The 24,197-nt window shown below is 38.9% G+C and overlaps 1 protein-coding gene across 1 annotated transcript in view; it reads right to left on the minus strand.

Annotated features, from left to right (window-relative positions):
• jcada (junctional cadherin 5 associated a) overlaps positions 1–24,197 on the minus strand; it is a 79,810-nt gene that overhangs the window by 51,392 nt on the left and 4,221 nt on the right. The gene's annotated exons all lie outside the window — the stretch shown is intronic.

Genomic DNA, 24,197 nt, shown 5'->3' on the forward strand with positions numbered 1-24,197 from the left:
CACACCTCTCTACAATGTTCCCACTCTCCTTGGATCTTAAAAGAGAATCCAAAGATGGGTGTGTTTTTGGCTGTTCTGCATCTGTTTGGACTGTGCACACACAGACCCTTCAAGGGAACGACAGCCCATAACATTCAGCAAACAGCAAAGATCTGCAGATTATTTATCTATGTGACAACACCGTGTTCATTGAAGGGCCTTTCTCTTCCTGAGGAAGTGCACTGCTGTGGGGATAACGGTGCACCGACTGCGTCCCAAATGCTTCCAATCAGTCGCTCCGCAGGATTCTAAAACATGTCAGAGGCATGTTTTTGACAGAGGCCTGGTGAATAAACAACCAAGCAAACTTCAAGCCTAATTATACAAATGCAGACCTCCACTTCAGGTGCACACTAATTCAGCAACTTTAAGTGTCTAGCATCTACTAGCTTCCCAGCATACACAAATTGGTCAGGAATAAAGAGTCAACAATTTTACCTGTTATTGTATTGGAACATGCTTTTTTCGATAGATATCCAGTAAAAATTCCACAAAATACGGTCAAAATTAAATGATTACTCATAGGCATGCAATAATCACAAAGTACTGTATGCGAATATGCTTGTGTGAGTGGCGTAGATCTGGCAATTACGTAAATCTCCTTGGGCAATTAGTATGCTCAGAAACGACCTTCTCTTTCGCAGGACCTAACAGGTTTGCAATGTTTCCTCAATTTTCTTTACCCACAGTGAAAAAAAATACAATCAAATCAAACTGCGCCACAACCAACATCACTGAAAAGTGTTAACAGGAAGCTTTTGTGGGCAGACGAGGGCGTAAACAACAGAAACCCCCGCTATCCATTGGGGATAGGGGCCGAGCCAAGTAATTGACAACTCCCCAAAAGAGTTTTTAATTGCCACTAATAATAATAATGGCCTTGTTTCTAATAACTCACGATATAAGAATTGCGGTACAAGGCTCATGAGAACGATGATGTCACGATTAGGCATGTGCCGATTACCCAGTTCAAGGTATACCGTGGTATGAAAACATCAAGGTTTCAAAACCGCAAAAATTTTCCACCATAACGTCCCTAAGGTATTAGCGATTTTTCTATGTCCCAAAAATCCATGGAGAAATCCCTCGCTTGCAGCTATAAGGCTCAACCCTCACCCACCGGTTGTTGCTCTATGTCAGTGAGTCAACTGTGCTACACGATGGCTGGAGGAGGTGAAACTCCAGAACTTTTTCCCGCTATATAAGAAAACAAAATCGCTTGTTTGGGAATCCTTCGGCTCCAGAAAAGTTACACACTTTTGCATTTATACAACATTAAAGGTTAGTAAACATTGTCATGAACGTTTCCCACCAGCTAAGAGTTAACTCCAGCATGTTTAGTGTGTCTACAAGTGGTAAAATGTGTTTTTTGTTCTCTGGCAACTGTGTTGAGAAAGAGTGTGTGTATAATGTAAACATGAAACACGAGTTATACACACATGGCTTTTCATGGAAAATAATTATATTAATTTTGTTCTGATGGTAATAACGTGGATGTGGGTTTAGGCTCGCCTAATGGACTGCATTTATTTTAATTTTATTTAGAATATATATTTTCTTATTTTAACTTAACATTATACTCTTGTTCCAATTTGATCATGTTTAAAAAAAAAATCCTGTTCAATGGAAAAACCTTTTTTTTTTAAAAATCCAGATATCTCAAAGTAACATATTTTAGAGCTATAATTGCAATACCGTTAAACCATGATATTTTGGCTTAAGGTTATGATACCGTCAGAATATAATACCGGCACATGCCTACTCACGATATCGCGATACAATACATACACGAGTTAGGAAATCAGTAAGATTTAAGGTATTTTCCGTTTTTTTTTTTTTTTTTTTTTCATATTTTGGCCAGGGTGCGACTTATACTCTGGAGCGACTTCTGTGTGTTTTTATAAACACATTATTCCCTGTATACTGGACTGTCTCAGAAAATTAGAATACACAATATTCTAATTTTTTGAGACAGTCCTGTGTATATATACAGGACTGTCTCAGGAAATTAGAATACACAATATTCTAATTTCCTGACTGTCTCAGGATGCTTTCATGATGACATTTGATATTATTTTCACACTACCGTAAACCTTCCACAAGAGGGCGCTCTAGGCCTGTGTTGATAACTTCAGCATTGCCGGTAACTTTTAAAAACAAGAAGAAGGGCTTAACAAAAATGGCACCGAAAAGGAAATCCTACTCTGCAGAATACATGCTACAAGTAATAAAGTATGCCGCCCAAAACGGCAATAGAGTTGCAGAAAGTTTGGAGTTAATGAGAAACTAAGTGATTGGCGAAAAACAGAGAAAACTCTGACTCTGCTTTAAGGCAGTCTTGCGTAAACTGTGAGGCAGTGGATGATGGATGGAGAGCACAGCTACACGGCAACCGGGAGAATGTCCCGCGCAACTTTCCTGGAAGTCATTGAATTGATCCACAAAGCATGGGCTTTGGTGACAACAGAAACCATTCTGTCCGGATTCAGAAAGTCTGGAATTGTAGTTGGAACTGCAACTGACGATGAGTCTGACGTAAGCGATGTGGAAGAGGAAGTGCTGCATCGTCTACCTCCGGAGTTAGCGGAGTTGATGAAAAGTGACACTGAGGATGAAGGTTTCATTGGATTTTAGCTATTTAGGTATTTTGAGTTACACGGATGGTTTTGATAAAGTTGTTAGCATGTTATTTCTGCTATAGTTAAACTCTAATTTGTTATTTTAACATACCAGGCATGTTCTCAGTTGTGTCATGTAACATAAGCAATACCGTTATGCCTGTTGTTGCCTCTATTCTATTTTTATTTGAAATTGTTTACTGGTGCACGATAATTATTGGTCCGATAATAGGAATTATGACGTAATCCCGATAAATCCAATAACATTTATAATAGGACCGATAATATGTTCTGTTGTGGCTTTACAGTTTACACAGTAGTATGGGAAATCAGTTGACCATTTGCGGGGCATTGCTCCCACCTGCAGGTCAGAATAATTCACTGCATCTATTTTTGTTACAGTAGTTTGGTTCAATCACTTACACATTGCGGTGTCTAGCGGTAGCATTGACAGTCGTGAATGCTTTCTGTTACGTTTCCGCCTCGGAAATATATGTAAGTATTTTATGTTTACCATAACATATGGATGTGCAATATATGTTCACTTCTGTGGTGAAGGGTCATATGTACAGAACTTTATAAGTTGTGTTATAGAAGCCAGTCAATGCTTTAGTAGGTCAAGCTAGTGTGCTATGCTATACATATAATAGTTGTGTATCTAAGTGTATTGTGCAGTTTGTTGTATATTGAATATTGAATATGTGTATTTTTCTGTTGTACTTTCACAATATTTAGACGAGTGTCTTCCCATAAAAGCATGAAAAGACCAAGCCTTGTGGTTTATGGAAGTGCATTCATTCTTAGCTGGCTGTCGGGCAGTGCCGAGGTGAAACGCTCTGTTTTGTTCATGTCATTATGAAAATTCTGGTGTGATCAAAGGCAAATCAATGTTGAATCCACCACTATTTTTTTTTTTTTTTTAAAACCTCCAGGTGTTCAAAAACTCATTTGAAAAATTATATATTTATTATCTGTTATCGATACCGGTATTGGCTTTGAGGAGCAGGAAGTTATCGGTATCGGTTTCAAAAAATGGATATCGTGCACCCCTAAAATTGTTTGTCATTTTCATTTCAAGTAACATGTCTATTCTTGGTGTTGGAGCAATAATATAAAAACAAAATGTGACTTATACTCCAGTGCGACTTATTTATGTTTTTAATCTCCTTTATAATGTATTTTATGGCTGGTTCGACTCCGAAGCGACTTATAGTCCAGAAAATATGGTAAAACAAAAACAAACAAAAAAACACTAATAAACTGCAACGTAAGCTATTTTAGTCCTTCTGCTGTAAATTGGAATGACTTTACCACTGGTAGATGTCCAATTCATTTGAAGTGGAAGAGTGGCAGCGAAGTTAATTCATTGCCTTCAAAAGGATTGGACATCTTTGGCCATCAGTGGCAGCCAATGCCAGGCAATAGGTTAATTTTGGGGCATTTCACATCATTTCCTGTTGACTTTCAGTCACTTCCTTTTACCTTTCGGGGCATTTACAGGTTACTTCCTATTGATTTGGGGGTATTTACAGGTCATTTCCTGTTGATTTTGAGTTACTTGAGGAAGGAAAAGGATGTCCTCAAATGAATAGTAGGTGACTCAAAATAAAAAAGACGTACTGGTAACCAGTAAATGCCCTAAAATAGCCCACAAAAGACTGGCTGTGAATGCTCTGGTTTCAGTGCCAGTGAGCTAACATTGACAGGATTCTAAGGGAAGATTTTGGTAGCAACCTTGTGGTCCTTTTTTTTTAAACAGTGACACCTTTTTAAAACAATATATTGATTCTTGGTGGAAGCATATCGATAACCTTTTGGGCTACAAAGTAACGTGATAAATCACCTTTTCGATATACTGGTATTGTCACACCCCTAATATGCGGTTTAAAAAAACACTTTTTCACATAAACATAAGATCTTAAATGGTTTATATGTATTACTTGTACACATTTGATATGAATTACTACTTTTCTTTTCGTTTATACAGGGGCTTTAGCACTATCTTGTCTAAGGGAAAAAGCACAAATTTATGCAAGGAGATTAGTATTGTTTTTCAAGAGCTGAGGATTGGTTCCACAGACAAAAGTGTGAATAAAGGAGTCGATGAATAGCAAACCAAAAATTAAGTGAGGGTCCAATGTGATTAAAATAATATGCTATATCTTTAATAATCATCTGGAAACCCATCAGACCACAGCACACCAGCCTAGCACAAATTCAAGGGGATGTTTTCCTGGGAAATTATAGTCTTTTAAACGGTGAAAAGGCCGGCTGCATTTAGAGCTATCCTGAAAGACGGTCAAAAGCAGTCAGTTGATTTGTCGTCAAATATTTTAAATACCCGTAATTTCTTCCAACTTTTTTTCAGAATCTTGCCTGAATTTTATGCTGAGTGTGCCACTTGTGTACAGATAATCATCCCAGAAATGCAAGTCTAATCTATATTAAAGGGTCTGCTGAACTGAGTTATACCACTTGGTGGAAACCTAATGTAGCTTTAGTCTTCCTATGCTTAATGTATCCTTGCTTTTTGTCTAGGGTCTACTTTTGCAAAATTCCAAAAAGTTCATTAGTAAGAGTGTAATGGTATTTGTATTCGTCCTGTACTGTCATGTGACAGGCATCTCGGTTTGGTGCCTGCAGTCTGACGGCGAATAGGTTCATGTAAAAAAAGAAGGGAAAAAAATCTTTGTTGGAAGTAGTTCTCCTTTACTCCAGGGGGCAGTAAAGGTAATGTGCCTAAACCAACAAAAAGAAGCCAAACCAAAAGAGATGAAGAAGAAGTTATCATTGATCACTACTAAGAAAGTTACGGCGAATGTACAGAGTAGGATCGCCATCAATGGCAAGAAATTAGTTAATTAAAGTTAAACAATTTTTAGGTAGTGAACCAAGTGCCCCCAGTGCTACATTGGGAAATAATGGCCGCTTACAGTCGGTAACAATCATTCAAATAGTGAAAAATCGTGACGCGTCGTTATCGTGATATAAAATATTGCATTTTTTTTAATTTATATTGCCCAGCATTAATCCCAACTTGCACCTTTTGAAAATTTCAGCTTCCCAAATGTAACAAAACAATCGGTCACTTTTTGGTCTCTGATTCCTGATAGTCACGCATATACTCCGAAAGCCAAGTCTACGACGGCCGAGAAGTATCAGGCGATTTGCCAATTCCAAACATTTTTTAAAAGAAAAAACACGACCGCCGAGAGCTGCAACGCGAACGCAAAATGCTCACAACGGAATTCGACTTAGAATGGAAGCAGACTCCCACCGGGTGATACCACTTTGCGACTATCACTGCTTTTTGGAAGTAGTTCTAACGTTAGCTGCTAACGTTACAATGCAGTAGAGATCGTTGTGTGACGTTCGCCGTTAGCTAGTCATACGTATGTGTGTAAGGCTTACAAAGCAAGTATGAAATTGGCTGCTAAAGTTGTGGGATGGAATTGTGTGGTGATACACACGTTTAGCAGTCTAGATTGTTATATCATCTTAGCTACTAACTGTATTATTTTTTAAACCAGAATAACATAGGAAAATACTTGTCTTTATTAAATGCTTCATTGAGTCAGTCCACTGAAATCAGCTCACGCTGCTCACTTACACACACACAATGAATTGCCAATCACACTACCGCATGTGTTTAAACAAGCACGACGATGCGGCACCTTTCCAGTATAGCTCTCCCAGGCTTCTCTGGCAACATCAAAGCCTTAACAGCTGTCACTCAATGTTAACTTTAACAAGCAATCTCCAGCGCACTGCGACCAAGAAAAGCAGCAGGACGGAGAGTGATCGGATCGGGATGTCTCTAGTTTGTTGGCTTCTGGCAGGCGCTGCTATGGCGCAAGGCATGTGCCGGTATGAGATCCTGACGGTATGTTAACCTTAAGCCAAAATATCATGGTATTGGGATGACAGCTCTAAAATGTGTTATTCTAAATAAAATGAAAATAAATGCAGTCCTTTAGCCACTCACAGCCACATCTCAACATTATTACCATCAGAACAAAAATAATTGAACTATTTTTCATAAAAAGCACGTGTGTATGACTTTATAATGCTTACATTATACACACACTGTCTCAACACAGACAGTTGACAGAGAGGAAAAAAACACGTTTTTCCACCACTAAACACACTGGCGTTAACTCTCGTAACTGGTGGGAAATGTACATGAAAGTTTTTACTAACCTTTAATTTTGTATGAATGCGAAATCATATTGGAGGTATTGCCTCCTCGGCAGCCACCCTCCGCAAACATATTTTACATGTCGGTTGGGCCTCCTCCTCCACAAAGCCGCGGCCTTCTGTAACTTTTCTGTAGCCGAAGTATTCCCATACCAGTGATTTTGTTTTCATCAATGGGGGAAAAAAGTTCAGGAGTTTCACCTCCTCCAGCCATCATGTAGCACAGCTGACTCACTGACACTGAGCAACAACCGGTGGGGGAGGGTTGAGCCTTGCAGCTGCAAGCGGGGGAGTTCTCCCTACATTTTTGGGACATAAAAAATAATAAATACCGTAGAGACGGTATGACGGAAAGTTTTCGCAGTTTTGAAACAGTGACGTTTACATACCACGGTATACGCTGAAACCAGTAATCGGCACATGTCTACTTGGAGAAGCACATTAGAGGTATCTAAAGTATCGGCACTCATAAAAAAGTATCGATACTCTGATCGTGACATAATGACGGTTGATATTTTTTTCCCAGCTCTATAATTCAACATTGAAAATCTTATTTTTATTAAAAAAAAAAAAAAAAAAAAAAAAAGGTTGCCAGCTGGCGAGTGCTACCTGACTTTAACTGTTATCTCAGTCGATCCCTACAAAAAAGGGCGTGTGTTCTATTTTTGTACATAAACTGTGAATTAAAGACTGAGGAACAGTTTCTTTGCTAAAGCCATCTTCACCCTGAACAGCCATATGTAACACCACATCACCCAATATTCATTTACATGCAATATACTATGTGCAGTACTTACTAAGTGCAATATTCAATGCCTCACTGTCAACTTCTGCAACTTAACTTCTATTCACACATATTCAATGTGCAATACTTATTTACGTGCAATATTAATCTGCAAGATTCAATGTCTTCACTGTCAACTGCTGCTACTTCAATTATTTGCACTGTCTGAACATAGAACTACCTCATACGTATTTTATACTAATTAGATGTTATACTTTTATTCTTGCACGAAACTTTCGAGATTTTTACTTGTGCAATATTCAATGCCTTCACTGTCAACTGCTGCTACTTCACTTCGATTATTTGCACTAACTGAACATAAGACTACCTCATACATATTTTATATTTATTTAGATTTTATACTTTATTCTTGCAAGCCACTTTCGAGATTTTTTTAACTTGTCCTGCACTGTAAAGGGAGATGCTCCACAATTTTATTGTAGAACCGTATAATGACAATAAAGAGCTATTCTATTCTATTCTATTCTATTCTATTCTATTCTATTCTATTCTATTCTATTCTATTCAAGAATGTTAGAACAATAAAAACACAAATTAACAAGTTTCATGTTTTCTTCTATTTTTCTTGCGCTCTTTATTTTCCATTTTACTGAACCATAACCCCTGTACAGAAGTACGTACCGAACAGTCATTCATTAGATGGTCAGATTTTTTTTTCCACCCTATGGAACTGTTCAGTTCAGTTCATTTTATTCGCACATCAAAAAACTACATGATAGGACACTCCAAAGAAGCTATTAACAGTACATGATAGGACACTCCAAAGAAGCTATTCAAAGCTTTTAGCAGGAGCCATGTTGGACAACACACACACACATCCGGACACCCCCCCACACACACAATTAACTGTGAAAATTTTCAAAATTCTGGTTACATTGGATTTGATATGAGACACCAGTAATGTTATTCAAAGAATCAGCATATTATATATACATTGCTAGGAGATGAGTTTTGATTTTTTTTCTTAAAGATGGACATGGAGTGTGAAATTTTTATTTCAGATTGATTAAAAGAAAAGCACACCAGTCGCAGGGCATATTTTCTTCCAGTTTTGAGTTTGAATCCATTCAGAAAAAAACAAGGTTACGTGTTGTTAAGCATTTAGTTTGGACTTATATAAGGTAGTTTGAATATTTGACTCTCAACTACTAAAAGAACAACAAAGTTTGTCACTACATTGCAACCCAATGTGCTTTCCCTTGCATGTTGGCCATCCCTGCATTGTGCATTGTAAGTAAATTAGCTCATGTAGAAAGGTTGGCCGAAAGACATAAGCTTTAATTATTTTGTTAATCATGTCCCATGGCAAAATTTCCTTGCCCTAGCTCATGCGTGGGCTGCTATAATATTCCCCCTTGTTGTTTCAGTTCAGTTTCAGTCGGACACTGCTGGCAGGAAAATTAAAGGTAGTAGTCTAGTTTATTATTTTAATTTCACCAATACATCACAGGGTACAACATTATGCTCTAGTCCTGATTCGTTTTCTTATTGGCACAGCCAAATAACTGTCCTCCAAACTTATTGCCTCGCTAACAGCCGAATGCAAAGCTGTGCAACAACTTTTAACATATCAATGAACTAATTTTCCATTGCTGACCTCATCAGCCATTGGGCGGCATGAGATTTTCAGCTGAATGCACTCACATGTAAAGGGATATACAGGGATGAGCATTTGTACTGTGGCCAGCATTTTAAAATGAGAGAGAGGAAGGGAAAGATAAAGGCAAGGTCATTAGGCACGCTAATCCACGGACACGCTGTTCTTCAACACAGTAGGCTTCACCTGCACTTAGCTATTCCCAATCCATGCCGTGTCCTAATTAGTGTCTGTCAAGGTCCGGGGCTTGCTGGAGATGACAGTGGCATGGTTTAGCAGCCAGAAGCAGGCTGATCAAAGGGTTAGCATGCTATGGCCTTTTGCTAATCAGAAGTGGACGCTGCATGGCTCCTGCCCGGTATTATAAAAGGGTTAGGTAAGGTGAACAACAAATAATCTTGATTCTCGTTTGATTAGATTTGATGCAAAATGACAGTGCAGTGAAACCTTAAAGGTCAAACACAGTCAACTCCAGACCGCTTTTTGACTGATTTCTTCAATGTTTTAAGCCATCATAGATTATTTACTGCCTGTTTGTGACAATACAGTAATCCACAGTGTGATCCTTGCCTCGAATGTTTGGCCAAGGCTTACTGTATATATTGTTTTAATGTGTTTTGTGCTTGAAAGAGAACACACACAAAATATAATAATAATAACAGAAAAATAAAATCCTTTCTTGGAGACTTCAAGTATCAGGCCAATTATAACAGACTTCCACTTCATTTGGAAAAGCAAGGAGAACCAAAGGGCACCTTCTTCTTTCTGTTAATTTGCACATGAAACATCTTGGCAGCTTGTAACGTGTTTATAACAAACTGTATTGGCATTTTTAAGTGAAAGAGGCAAAAAAACATATTACTGAGGTACAAAAAATACATTGATCTCTTCCATAATTTGGGGGAAGTCAGCATCTGCCAAAGAGCTATGTTTCATTATTCCAGTGTTTTTCGACCACTGTGCCACAACACAACAAACATACAACAAATCATCAATTTTCACCTAATTCATTTAAAAATGTTTTCAAAAAGGAAGCGATGGGTGTCTGTGCTGTACATTGCTCAGCAATCATGTAATACTCTTCCATATCAGTAGATGGCAACAGGTAGCTAACGACTGTATTTTTCGGACTATAAGTCATAGATTTTTTTCATAGTTTGGCTGGGGGTGCGACTTATACTCAGGAGTGACTTATGTGTGAATTTATTAACACATTATCATATCATTTCACAAGTTATGTTGGTGTTTTGGAGTGACACTGATCATTTGGTAAACTTGTTTGCATGTACTTTATGCTATAGTTATCTGAATAACTGTTAATAGCTATGTTACGTTAACATACTGGCCACGTTCGCATTTCATTGTTCATGCATCATATAACATTATCATACTGTCCACTTATTCAGCATGTTGTTCGCTATTGTATTTTTATTTTAAATTCCCTTTCAAGATGACATATCTATTCTATTTGTTGGATTTTATCAAGTAAATATGCCCCAAAAATGTGACTTATACTCCAGTGCAACTTATATGTTTTCTTTTTCCACTTCATTGCGCAGTTTTGGGCTGGTGCGACTTATACTCACGTGTGACTTATGGTCCGGAAAATACGGTACTTTTTCTTTCGATGTGTCAGATGGAGGTGACATTGGCTAGCCGTTGGCGAAACTACAACAGTCACAACCAGAGGTGGGTAGTAACGCATTTACTCCGTTACATTTACTAGAGTAACTTTTTGTACTTCTGAGCGTAGTTTTACAAAGCCATGCCTTTTACTTTTATTTGAGTAGATGAGATGAAATAATACTCTTAGGCTACGTCTACATTAGGGCGAATAATGGCCTTAAACGTGCAATTAGTTGGACTGTACGGCATGTCGGCTACACTACTATGCCTATTATCCGGATTAGTTGTTACACAGATAATGTAGGCGGGGAACATTACTCGCCGCCAAATATGAACTGCTGTCTCCGTACAACAATCGGATACAAAGGAAGTGACAATATGTAGTCGCCATTTTTAGTGTAGCATGACGGCATCGTAAACAATGGAGGCAGATGATCACGACGCGACATTCCCGCTCCTCTTTTCCACACATTTTTCTTGAACCTTCAAACTGTCGCAATAATATGCTTCAATTCAGTGCCCCTTTGTGGTCCACCCATTGCAGATGACGCGGAGATGAGCGTTTTTTACAGAGCTCGTCCCGCGCTGTCCGATCAGCAAGCTGTGGGGATTGCCCCTCCCAACTCAATGCCGACTGAACATGAGTATATAAAAATGCGTAGAGTAAAATAAAACGAGTTTTTTTCATGACATTTCTGCCTGTCAAAACTGTCGCCACTTCCTGAATCGCCAGTGTTATGCAAAAGCACTCCTGGTTACGGCTTCCAGGAATTATACGCAGCGCCACACCATATGTTTCTATTTGTTATTTTCCAAGTGGTGGGATCGATTGTAACATCCCACGTAACCATGTCAGGCTTTTGTTGTTTTCTAATGATTTATTGAAATAAATCTTTACAAACAACTCGGCGACTGCTCGTAAAAGCCAAGCATGCTCTCCCTTCACTCTCGCTCCCGCGTGATGCGTTCACCAAAAAAAAGAACAGTGATCAGAAAACGGATTTCTAGAAGGTCTAGTAATTACAAAACTTCACGCCGGCGAGTAATGAGTTTCCAGTTCAGAGCATCGCGCAGGTGATGACGTAACATATGAGGCAGCTCCTTTCAACGCATGCGAAGTTTGCGCAAATGCAGCACCTTGCAGAAGCGGGGGGCGGGTGGGGCTTGAACGCACCTGAAATGTATGTACGGACAGGTTTAAAAATAGTCGGCAGAAATACCCTTGATCTGTCCCAGTGTAGACATAGCCTTAGTCACCTACTTTGGGCTACACTAATCATTAAATTTTTCTTCTTTTCCTTTTGCCAGAGATGCCAACAGTGGCTCTACCAGTTTTACCAATGAGATGTCACAACAATAACTAAAATGAGGACTCCATTCTACCAATCAGGCTGAAGCTTGCCGTTCTATGACCACGCCCGCCTGTTTGATCACGTCGCGTCTTTAAAGCGCCTTAAAAGGCCTTAGAACACTGCCGTCAACATGACTCATAAGCGCGGCTTTTAACCCCAGTTTTTATTTGGCACCGATTGACCACGCAAAAACAAAGATATACCCTAACCCTTTTAGTTTCATAATAGGAAATGTTTTCTCCACTAAAATGCACTCATGCTCTTTGGATGAATGATGCTTCATTTTTTTTCTCTCGCCGGAATTCAATGATAGTTTTTTTGGGGGGGGCTTAATTTGGTTATATAATAGGTTATAGTACAGTAACATAATAACAATTTATATGTATATATATATATATATATATATATATATATATATATATATATATATATATATATATACACATACATATATATATATATATATATACACACATACATATATATATATATATACACATACATATATATATATACACATACATATATATATAGATTACTCAAGTAAAAGTAAAAACGTATTTGGTGAAAAGAATACTCAAGACATGAGTTACATTGTGAGTAACTGCTTACAATGTTTGATTTTTTATTTTATTTTTTTAAACAATGGTATTTCTTTCTCAGCACAAACTTATCTATATAAATTGTTATTATGTTACTGTACTATATATATTTTTTTTTAGTAACGCTGCTCTTACTTGAATAAAGTCATTGGCTACTCTACCCACCTGTGGTGGAAACAATTGAAAGATTTTCTAAAGGGAAAGATGAACTGAACACTGGACAAATTTCTGACCGAGAGGAATGGCCTTGTAGGAGTGGCTGTCTAAAGAATGCAATGCAAATACTGTATTCTTGCAAAAAGTCTCTGATATTACGCAGTGTAGAGAAAGCTATTTTTGATTGGGATTTACCATAGAAGAAAACGAAATAAAGAAAAACTGGACATAGCGGGATTAACTTTCACTGGGCATGCAACGATACCTACTCCAGTACAACAGGCCGAGGTGTCGCGCTGAGTCAGTAAAAATATGATTATATAATGCAGTTTTCTTTGTGTTTTTTTCCTGTTCAATACACAACTGTATATTATTAATGTAGTCTGCATATGGTGGTAGGCATTGGGATTTTTTCAATGAAAAATGTGTGACTTGGTTCAGAAAAGGTTGAAACATCTGGGGTGAATATAATATACTAGAAATATAGTGTTTAAGTGTTAAAATATCTCTAGTGTTTAAGTGTTAAAATATCTCTGCCAGCCGCTTGGCCGGTTGTCTGGAGGGACCAGGAAAAAAAATTTCTACTTGCACCCCAACACACAACGGATGATTGTCTTGATGGGCCTGCGAAAATGTGGAATGGCCTGTGAATAACTGTCTACAAGCACTCCCACCATTGGATGGTCCACTCGGAGGGGTCCATCCTAGCCCTGTTCATATTTGTCCCGCCACTGAACACACTAATTTAGTCAACTAGCCAGCAATGTAGAAAGAAAACATGGTCCATAAGCCGTGTACCGTGCAGAGCATACCGAACAAAACTCTAAAATCTAAGTAGTGCGCCCCATTTTATGATTAATAAACAATCAAGCAAATTCTCGACAAATGCACTGAAATGTCAAATCGATGATTATGTCCATTCCTTCTGGCTACACTACCATTTCCTCGTGATATAGCGGTACAATCCTCCACCCTGCTCTTGTCCCCCGCTGGCTTTCCTCTTTAAGCATTCATTCATTATACCAACGCTACATTACATTTATTTCTATTGTGCAAATTACTGTTATCATTAATAACAGGCCAGAGGAGGGATCACATTAGTTAGACATGAACTCACTTCTGCCAGTGAATGTCAGAGAGGCATGTGGACTTTTTTTTTCTTAACCCTAAAATAGTTCTCACTTTTTATTTTTACCTGATTTGACTTCTTAACCGTTTAATCACTGATTGTTCTGTTGAGCTGTGCCTTATAATTCCGGGACAGGCCATTCATTTAAGTGCCCATGTGTGATCGTGCATATTCAAGTATTCATAATTTGCAAGGTCAATGTCATCATTAAGGAAGAAGGAGAGGTGTACCAAGCTTGAGTATGCATGATATCACCAAAACGGACATCAAGTGACAAGTGAGCTAAAAGGACAGCATGTGAATACTGTCTGCCTTAAGGTCCATTTTGATTTTGTATTTACTCTATAAGTAATTATTGCCAAAAGTTTACCATTGCACAATGTCAGACAATCTGTCATTACTTAGATGTTGGAATTGACTACTTGTTCATATTTTATGTTGAAAAAAAAGAGCAATAAATTATATTTTTAGACAGTAATATTTTCTCTTGTGTATATTTTAAAATTTTACGTAAATATTTTAATATAATAATTATCGACTTGACATTATCGGTTATCGGTTGGAATGAGGAAGAAATTATCGGTTATCGGTATCGGTTGAAAAATGTATTATCGTGCATCACTAGATATAACTTCAATATTTTACTATACAAGTAATATACAAAAAACACAAGCTGTTTTCACCATTCTATTGAGCATTTAATTGACTTTATTACTAGTAGACTTCCAAATCATCAGCACTGGGAGGGAGGATGACTGAAATCTCCCCCACTTCAGACAGATTGGACGTCTACGGGAATCAATGGCCAGTGTTGTAATCAGATTACTTTCTTTCAGTAACGAGCAATCTCATTCATTCATTTTTCCAAACCAAAAACCTGATTAGTTTCCTTAGTGCCTGTGAGCTACTATTATGTGATTGCCTCATTATGTATGTAGAATGAAGAATACTGTCGTCATGTACGAAGAGCATTTCAAATAGAAATGTTGCTCTTGAGTTTGGGAGTGACAACACATGTCATGTTTTCTAATCGGAGGACCAAAAAAAACAGCCCATGTGCAGTGCTTCATTTGTAAATCATAAGGTGCCGGAACGCAAAGTACATATGACAGCGCAGGGAAGACGAGACGGGCACAAGTCCTGAATCATACGCAGAAAATGGTGCTGAAAAAAACATGCAAATGCCCACTTGCCAAGCTCTGGGACTTAAAAACCTAAGTTTAAGATAATATCCATGGTACAAATGTTACGACAACAATTTACAATTATTTAGGCTATACTCTGCACAGCACGGGCAATTGCCCACATAACCACAGGTGGGACTTACAGTACAGTCTAACTTGTAAAATATAAAAAACAAAAATAAAAAAAAATAAAAATCTCAGATTACAATAAATAACACAAACCCATTCTTTTACGAGTTTCATCCGCCCCGTCTTCTGTGGTCCCAAATTTCCCACCACGTTACAAATTGTGCAGCCCAAACCCGAATTTTCCATAAGGGTACTGCCCTGTTGGTGGTCTACCTGCCTGACTGCTGGCGTTGTAGCTGGCCCCCACTCCAGGTGGCGCTGAACCTGACCAGCTGCTGCCACGGTAGCAGCCTCCTGCCCCGGCTTGGCTGGCTGTCCGTGAACCTGGCTAGCTGCTGCGGCGCTAGCCTCCAGCTGCACCCGGTCCCGCCCGTTAGCATGATCGCTGCAGCTGCCCTCATTGCCGTTTGTTGCTTTTCTGACTCGTTTTGAACCATCTTCCTTCTTTTTAAAAAAAAAAAATAGTAAATGTAACTGTCTTTTTGGCATGTTAAAATACCGTTTGATCCTGGCTGCTTATGCCCCCAATTTCCAAAGTTTATTTATTTATTTATTTATTTATTTATTTATTTATTTATTTATTTTTATGTCACGGGTTACGGGACTTGTTGGTCCAGCTTTTCAGTGCATCAACAAATCTCTGACTCTTTCAAATGAAGTTAAATTTTTATAAACAACATGCAATTCTTGGAATTTGTTCTGTAAATTAATTTATGCATATTATTATTTTATTTTATATTTTAATGTCCGTAACTATGTACGGTGCCTTTAAGAGATGCTTGGACTGGAGAGCTGTGAGGTAGCAGGAAGCAAGGGGGAGACGGGTGAGAAGCAATAGTTTCCAGTCGAATGTGGCAGCATTCCGCTGTTATTTTGTTTATTGTTTTCTTATTGTTACCAAAATAAAGTGGAGTTCTTACATTACATTTTTAATAAACGTTTTTATATTATTATTCTATACACGAGAGGTGCCGGATCTGCCCAAATAAGTCCTGAAACACAGGGAGGCCAAAATCAAGAGGTGCCGGATCTTCCCCTGGTCACGTGTATTACCATGCTGTGTGAGCGCTGTCTGCAGCGGCCAACACAACACAGCCTAGCTACCTCATCAGGACGCGAACAGTGAAATGCAGGAAAGATACCACAAATGGCTGCACTTGCTTACTGGAAAAACAGCAATTACTTCTCATTTTTGTCCATTAAAGATGACAAAAATATTTTTTCAAACTTTACGCTGGCTCAAAAGACTGTCGACCGCTAAAATCTTCACGTCCAATTGAATTCAAGGAACCACTTGGAATTACAGCACAATAGAACTCGAACCACAGCTCCAGGTAAAGATAGCACTTTTACAGTTCGTAACCAGCCTTTACGTACATTTTATAGTTACAGTTTGTCACCATGGGCGGAGTTTGACTTTTGTGGGAGGAGGCGCAAAACATGCTGATGAACACACCTCATCATTAGTGCGTTTTGTACATATACAGACACCTGAAAATGTTTTCATTTCACAAATATGCCTTATCAGGGTTAATAAGTTGAATTTGTTGCCTTTTCAATGGGGTTGGGACCATCGTTTGTATTGCGTTAAATGAGGTGTGTATAAACTTTTGGCCTGTATTGTGTATATACACTGTAATGCATCTTGACACTATTCGTGTTCAATCCTCGGTTCAAGCTCAATTGTTGAAGCTATTGAAAGCTTTGGTTTGAAAAAATATAAATATCCGTCTTGCCTCCTCAGCTGTAGTTTTGGCCAAGCAAAGCAAAGGTCTCTCAGGTGCAAGTCACACGATCTGTTTGAAAAATAATTTGGACCCATTATGAAATACTTTGAAGGATTCTTGTTCATTTCGTTCACTTTTGTTGTTTGTTTTATTGCTTTGCAACTTTTATAGACAACATTTTTACGGCTAGCTATTTACTTTAAATGGGAAGTTCAGAATTTTGACATTAGGTTTAATCTTCGAGTCAGCGGGGGTTTAATTAGTGGTTGGAGTTGTTTTGAACTGATAGATGATAGAATATGATAAAAAAATATGCGCGCGGTGTGTGTTAGTGAACTGGCTTGACAATAAGGCCGGAATATGTCTATGATCTCGACAGCATCCAAGTTGTCGCGCTATTTCAGAGGAGATGGAACGCCTTTTGCTGATCTGGATTAAGGATAAAGAGACCTCCATTTGCTGTCTCCTCCGACCTCCGTTTGCCAGTCTCATAAGTTAAGGTTGTAGCGCGGAGCAAGGAGGGGAGAAGACATGTGCCGATTACCGGTTTCAAGGTACAATATACTTCAAGGTTTCACAACCGCAAAAAAATTCCATCATACCGTCACTAAGGTATTAGCTATTTTTAATGTCCCAAAAACGCATGGAGAAATCCCTCGCTAGCAGCTGTAGGGATCAACCCTCCTCCACCGGTTGTTGCTCAGTGTCAGTAGCTATGCTACACGATGGCTGGAGGAGGTGAAACCCCTGAAACTTTTTCCCACATCGAAGAAAATGAAATTGCTGGTATGGGAATACAGTGGTACCTCTACATACGAAGTTAATTTGTTCCAGGAACTTCTTTGTAAGTCGAAACTGTCATACATCGAGCAGGATTTTACCATAACGATACATTATAATTCCATTAATTCGTTCCACAGCTCAAAAACTTACACTAAATTCTTCAAATACTGCTGGTACGATTACAAATGGCAATCACACATAGCAAAACAAATTAATGATGAATAAAAGTTGGAATAATAATATAATAATACTAATAATACCTGTTATAATGTAACGAATCAGGTTATAATGTGGCGGACGTTTTTTGCTGTACCTGAACGCATCGCACCGCGTGGCTGACGTGACAGAAAGAGGGAGCGGTGCGGTTGAGAGTTTACTTTCACTTTTAATGTTTAGTTGAGAACACCATCATCTGCGGCGGACAGTAGGCGTTTAGTGTTGGACAAGTTCGGAAATAAATAATAAAAAGATCACAAAGCTGCTGATTTCTTTAGCGATGTTACCACAAAAATAAATGTCACCTTAACTTATAAAGACTGGCAAACGGTGGTCGGAGGAGGACTGTGGAGATCGTACACATTCTATGGCTGTATTGTTGAGCCAAATCACGGACGCGCACCCCACGCGCATATTTTCTATCATTTGCATCTTCATTTCAATGGCAATGGTTTTCCTTGTTTCACCACCTGTACCAACCTTTTTGAAACCTGTGTTGATTTCTCTCACAAGAAAACCGCCGTGCATCTGCGGTGCTGTCATGTTGTCGTATTTCGAGCACGCGTCTGATGTAGAAAACAATGGTGAGTCAAATTTTACGTCGGGTGTCGACAAGGTCGTGTGTCGAAGCGATCGTAAGTCGAGGTACCACTGTACTTGGGCTACAGAAAAGTTACAGACGGCCAAGGCTTAGAGGAGGAACATGTTTGTGGAGGGTGGCTGCTGAGGAGGCAATACCTCCAATATGAGTTCCTTTTCATACAAATTTAAAGATTAGTAAACACTGTCATGAATGTTTTCCACCAGCTACGAGCGTTAACTCCAGCGTGTTTAGTGTGTCTAGCGGTGGTAAAACCTGTTTTTTTTCTCTCTGGCAACTGTCTGTGGTAATAATGTTGAGCTGTGGCTGTGGGTTTAGGTTCACCTAAAAGACTGCATTTATTTTAATTTTATTTCAAATGTTTTGTTATTTTTTGAATGTATTTAAACTTAACATTAGACTAATGTTCCAATTTGCTAATATGTTTTGAAAAATAAAAATCCAGTTCAATGGATTTTTTTTCCCCCAGATATCTCAAAATAACACATTTTAGAGCTGTAATTGCAATACCGTGATACCGTGAAACCGTGATATTTTGGCTTAAGGTTATCATACCGTCATAATATCAAACCGGCACATGCCTAGACGGGAGTCTGAGGCGGTGTGTCAAAATATGCAGCCAAATTGTGATGCTTTATTGACATTCCAGCAGCAACGTTACACACAAGTCAACCAGCATGAATACAGGTAAAAACTAACAACCTTCAGTCTTTTTCTTTACCAGAATCGTTCCCACCGGAGCATCATAACAGTAACTACAGTTCCACAGTTGAATTATGTAACTACTGTACCAGTACAAGGTGACAATAAAAACAATATTTTATTATAGATTTATGATTATTATTGTTCTGATTTGATTTGTATTTATAATGTATTTGTTTTGCGATGTGTAATTAGGGCCCGAGCACTAAGCGTGCGAAGGCCCTATTGTTTTGCAAAGGATTTTTTTTTTTTTTTTTTTTTTTTAATTATTATTATTTTTTTTTTCCAGGGCAAATGAAAACGGCCAATTTGGAGGCCTGAACATGCACGAAAAGTCACCAAAATTTGCACATCCGTGCGGAAAATTGTAAATTTCGATAATTTTGCAACGATGCAAAAAGATGTAACAAAATGGCTCAGTGGCGCCCCCTTGAAATTTTAAAATTGGCCTATAACATTAGGGTCTGTCAGCGTAGAGCAATGAAATTTGGGGAGTCTATAGACCCTACCCACGTGACGTCACAGCTCCGCTCTCCTGAATGGTACCGCCCACTTGTCCGTCAAAACATAGTGTTAACCTGTTACGGCTACGTACATTTCTCCTATTTACGGCGTGTTTTTCTGCTCCTTAACATTAATAATCAAAATGGTGAAGGCGTGTGTGGCTGTTGGTTGCACTAACAGAGAAGATGGAAGGAGAGACTTGAAGTTTTACCGTATTCCGAGGGATCCAAAGAGGAGAGCGAAATGGACGGCTGCAATTCGACGTGAAAACTGGGCACCAAAAAATCACCACAGACTATGTAGTAGTCATTTTATATCCGGTAAGATGCATTTAAAACGAGTTTCAGGGAAAAATGCGTGCAGCAAATACCTGATAAGACAAAAGTTGGGTAAAAACCGGTGATGCGAGAGACTCCTGTTGGTAACTCCGGTTGGGAGCGAGAGTGCATGCTGTTGGGATTCGGGAACTCCGGTTTTATTTGAAAGATTTCCAAGGTAAGCATATTGCATTTTCAAACGTTTTCCCAATATGATTATGTAGATTGTTAGCATCCAGAGCTGTCGTGTGCTTTACATATAGTACAGGCCAAAGAGCACACATTGTGTAATCCAGGTCTTGTACATTGTAACGCGTGGTAGCTAGGATAAGTGTATAAAAGTACTAGAAAGGGGAGAAGCTTCCACTTATGCACATTTATTCACAAAAAAAAATATTTCCACCTTCACCACTCTTCACTCGGGAGCTCAGCAGTACGCAACACGCATTCCCTGACGAACTCCAACATTGTTGTAAGGTCCACGTCAGAGTCACTGTCGTCACGGTAACGTGCCATAGTGCTTTAATTATTTTGTATGATTTGGGGAAAACTCCGATGAAGAATAGTCAACAAAAAAGATAGCAATACTAATCCAAATCCGCGTTTTTTACTCACTCGAAGATCCAGGAATTAGACCGATCCCATGGCAATATCGCAGCCGCGATTAGGCCGTGGATTCCACAAAATAGACTGATCCGAAAAGCCGCTGTGGGACCGACGAATAAAAATAAATGGACAGATCCAAAACCATTATTGCAGACACGATGGGACCCTTACTGAGGATCCAGGAAAAATGTTCGGGCGCCAGTTGTAACGCAGGGTGGGTAGGATACATGCATACAGGGACCAAAAAGGGGGAGAAGCTTCCACTTATGCACATTTATTCACTAAAAATAATAATTCCACCTTGACCACTCACTTCACTCCCCTTTTTTCCAGTTGACTGGAAATTGCATCCAAAAGCAGCACATCGTGGCATTTTACTTCGCGAGTTTAGGCAGCAATAAGCAATTGTTGAACACGCTACACATTCGGAAAGATACCAATTACGTCATCACTGCGAGCCCGCAAACCATGGCGCCAACTAACGGTCAAAATATGGACTAAATATTATAAAATATTGCCATTGATTTAACATTTTATGTGTTTCTAACAACACATTTTAGTACAAGAGAACAATTGTGGTTTATTAGAGCCTACATGTATTTAAATCAGAGGATCATTTTAAAAACGGATTTGTTGATAGCTTAAATGGTGTCACGTCACGGTTTGAGTGAGAGTTTGTTTTCTACTTGTATTACTCAAATTATACGACCTTAAGGGTGTTCACGTTTTTGAGATTCCTCTGCAAGTTACTTCAACAATCTAACACAGCACTGCACTAGGAGCTTGGCGCATAAATTTAAATGTGAACCAGATAACAGGTGGGATGAAAGGATTCTCACACACTCATGAGGCACGGCTGTGGAAAGCTGCGATGTAAACAAGTGAAAACAAATAGTGATGGTTATATCACCAGAGCTTGATTGCCACATTGGAATAAATTGACGCAAAGGAAGATGAGAGCAGACAGATGGGCCAAACATATGGCCGGCATCCAATCAGAATACAACAATATACACACCAAACGTTTCACATTTCATGCCACAGCTCTCTTTTATCACTCTCAAGAGACACACTGGCAGATGTCAGTCGCTCTCACATGTTTCTGCTTGGCTACATCCATGAGCCTCGTCCTGCCTGCCTGCGTCACCTCCACTCTGACATCACATGTGACATCAGACAGGAGCTCCGAGGGGATCCCTGTAGCTAGGCAAACATCCGATGACTTTCAAAAAGGCTACCGTTTCAGCCAACCAATGGCAAGACTAATAATCTTTGTGCATTTGGCCCTGAAATAATGCTTATGATGGACAATGTGAATGAGGGGGAAAAAACAGAATAGTCTGCCAGATCATGCCCAATGAACCAAGAAGAAGTAATAATCTGAAAGAAGTGGAAGCTCAGGGGTATCACACTGCCTTTAAAAAAAAAAAAAAAAAAACGCAGGAAGTACACACACCCCATACTTATCGCTTGGGTTTGGCCCACTCATAAAAGTTTGACTCATTTTGGAGTTGAGAAGGGCCCCTCAAAATACGCTGAGCAAACCTTTCCTCCACTGCTGGAAGGAATTAATGAGCTGCTTCCTTCTTAATACCCCCCTCATCCCCCACCCCTGAAATTCACCATACCCCACCCCCTGAGGACTTCCAGCAGGGCCTTCACACGCCAGCCCAATATCAGGGATGTGTGAAAGACCAACACGTATGCCTACAGAACCGTATTCAGGATTTCTTTCTCCCTTTTAGCTAATCTTGGAGAACGGTTGCTGACATTTACTAACTAGCTTTTAATACGCACTCACTGAGCTATGAAAGGTCAAAAACCATCAGACATTGCTGTGAGGCAAAACCATAAATACTAGATAAACAACACTACTGAAAATAAAAAATTAAGACCTGAGGCCACAGATGACCAGCCCGAGAGAGACACATTATTATATTTGCATTGATGTAACTGAACTACACTTTACATACTGTATAGAGCTAATCTGTACACAGACATGCACTAAAATTAATCATCATCTAAATGTCCCATGTACAGTACATGTACTTACACTATTCTAAAAAGTTTTAAAAGTTAAAACCATGTAACGCATGCAAACATATGCTGTAGATATGTACGACAAAAGAGCAAGGTGCAGGTCAACAACACCAACACAAATTACTATGAAATGAAATCACAATTAAATCCTATTCTAATTTAAAAATTGGTCTGAGAATGGCCTCGCTGTGTACAGTGGTATGAAAAAGTATCTGAACCTTTTGGAATTTCTCACATTTCTGCATCAATTCACCATCAAATCTGATCTTTGTCAAAATCACACAGATGAAAAAAACTGTTTTAACTAAAACCACCCAAACATATATAGGGTTTCATATATAAATGAGGATACTAGTAGGGGTGTGACAAAATATCGAAATGGTGACATATACTTTGTATCCCCAAAGGTTATCGATATTCTCCTGCCAAGAATCGAGAAATCCTTTTAAAAAGGTGTCAATGTTTTAAAAAAAAAAAAAAAAAAAAAAAAGGAACCAAAAAGTTGCTACCAAGTTCTTCCACCATAATATTATCTCATTTAACTCTAAGGCTGCCATTGATGGTGCTCGACGCCCAATCTATTTAGACTGGGAACGTTCGCTCATTCCAAACCAGAGCATTCGCAGTCATTCTGTCTGATTTTCGGGGCATTTACAGGTCACTTGTTGTTCATTTACAGGTCATTTCCTGTTGAGTTTGAGTCACTGCCTATTCATCTGGGTGATTCCCAGGTCACTTCCTGTTCTGTATTTCAAAATAAACAGGAAGTGACCCTTAAAATACCCCCAAATCAACAGGAAATAACTGAAAATCAACAGGTAAATGACCTTAAATGGCGCAAAATTACCTCATTGCTTGGCATTGACTGCTACTGACAGCCATAGAAGTTTATTCCGTTTGAAGTGGGAGGGATGTTCATTCGCTGCCACCCTCCCAGTTCAAATGGATTGGACGTCTACGAGTGATAAACTCATTCCAATTCAGAGCAGAAGCTTGATTTTCTGTTTATTAGTGTTTTGTAGAATAACCTAGAATGATTTCCTGACCAATGTATCGATAATCGTTGTATTGCCAAATCGTCAGATCATTATCGTGAGCTTTGTATCGCAAATCGTATCATATCGTGAGGTACCAACAGATTCCCACTCCTAGAGGATAGTATGCAAACAATGACAGAACATTAGTTAATTCGCTGCCACCCACCCATTTCAAACGGATTGGACGTCTGTGGTGGTCAATGGCAGCAAATGAGTGAATTTTGAGGCAT

The sequence above is a fragment of the Corythoichthys intestinalis genome, chromosome 20 (assembly GCF_030265065.1).
Source record: "Corythoichthys intestinalis isolate RoL2023-P3 chromosome 20, ASM3026506v1, whole genome shotgun sequence".
In the NCBI taxonomy this organism is placed as follows: domain Eukaryota; kingdom Metazoa; phylum Chordata; class Actinopteri; order Syngnathiformes; family Syngnathidae; genus Corythoichthys; species Corythoichthys intestinalis.